The 1,806-nt window shown below is 36.3% G+C and overlaps 1 protein-coding gene across 4 annotated transcripts in view; it reads right to left on the bottom strand.

Annotated features, from left to right (window-relative positions):
* The window catches only part of SLC37A1 (solute carrier family 37 member 1), a 61,640-nt gene that overhangs the window by 53,925 nt on the left and 5,909 nt on the right, over nt 1–1,806 (bottom strand). The window lies entirely within an intron of this gene.

Raw genomic sequence — 1,806 nt, 5'->3', positions numbered from 1 at the left:
ACCATATCAACAAACTGAAGGAGAAAAACCATATGATCATCTCAATAGATGCAGAGAAAGCGTTCGACAAAATTCAACACCCATTTATGATAAAAACCCTGCAGAAAGTAGGCATAGAGGGAACTTTCCTCAACGTAATAAAGGCCATATATGACAAACCCACGGCCAACATCGTCCTCAATGGTGAAAAACTGAAACCATTTCCACTAAGATCAGGAAGAAGACAAGGGTGCCCACTCTCACCACTCTTATTCAACATAGTTTTGGAAGTTTTAGCCACAGCAATCATAGAACAAAAAGAAATAAAAGGAATTCAAATCGGAAAAGGAGAAGTAAAGAAGTCACTGTTTGCAGATGAAATGATACTATACATAGAGAATCCTAAAGATGCTACCAGAAAACTACTAGAGCTAATCAATGAATTTGGTAAAGTAGCAGGATACAAAATTAATGCACAGAAATCTCTGGCATTCTTATACACTAATGATGAAAAATCTGAGAGTGAAATTAAGAAAACACTCCCATTTACCACTGCAACAAAAAGAATAAAATACCTAGTAATAAACCTACCAAAGGAGAAAAAGTCCTGTATGCAGAAAACTATAAGACACTGATGAAAGAAATTAAAGATGATACAAATAGGTGGAGAAATATACCATGTTCTTGGATTGGAAGAATCAACATTGTGAAAATGACTCTACTACCCAAAGCAATCTACAGATTCAATGCAATCCCTATCAAACTACCACTAGCATTTTTCACAGAACTAGAACAAAAAATTTCACAATTTAGTAGAGTCATTTTCACAATGTTGATTCTTCCAATCCAAGAACATGGTATATCTCTCCATCTATTTGTATCATCTTTAATTTCTTTCATCAGTCTTACAATTTTCTGCATACAGGTCTTTTGTCTTCTTAGGTAGGTGTATTCCTAGATATTTTATTCTTTTTGTTGCAATGGTAAATGAGAGTGTTTTCTTAATTTCACTTTCAGATTTTTCATCATTACTGTATAAGAATGCCAGGGATTTCTGTGCATTAATTTTGTATCCTGCTACTTTACCAAATTCATTGATTAGCTCTAATAATTAGAGAAATGCAAATCAAAACTACAATGAGATATCATCTCACACTGGTCAGAATGGCCATCATCAAAAAAATCTAGAAACAATAAATGCTGGAGAGGGTGTGGAGAAAAGGGAACACTCTTGCACTGTTGGTGGGAATGTAAATTGATACAGCCACTATGGAGAACTGTATGGAGGTTCCTTAAAAAACTACAAATAGAACTATCGTAAGACCCAGCAATCCCACTACTGGGCATATACCCTGAGAAAACCATAATTCAAAAAGAGTCATGTACCAAAATGTTCATTGCAGCTCCATTTACAATAGCCAGGACATGGAAGCCACCTAAGTGTCCATCAACAGATGAATGGATAAAGTAGATGTGGCACATATATACAATGGAATATTATTCAGCCATAAAAATAAAAAAAATTGAGTTATTTGTAGTGAGGTGGATGGACCTAGAGTCTGTCACACAGAGTGAAGTAAGTCGGAAAGAGAAAAACAAATACCATATACTAACACATATATATGGAATCTAAGAAAAAAAAAAAAGGTCATGAAGTACCTAGGGGTCAGATGGGAATAAAGACACAGACCTACTAGAGCATGGACTTGAGGATATCGGGAGGGGGGAGGGTAAGCTGGGACGAAGTGAGAGAGTGGCATGGACATATATACACTACCAAACGTAGGGTGGATGGCTAGTGGGAAGCAGCCGCATAGCACAGGGAGA

Source organism: Physeter macrocephalus, chromosome 8, assembly GCF_002837175.3.
Source record: "Physeter macrocephalus isolate SW-GA chromosome 8, ASM283717v5, whole genome shotgun sequence".
Taxonomy (NCBI): domain Eukaryota; kingdom Metazoa; phylum Chordata; class Mammalia; order Artiodactyla; family Physeteridae; genus Physeter; species Physeter macrocephalus.
This window is presented reverse-complemented; position numbering and strand designations above follow the sequence as displayed.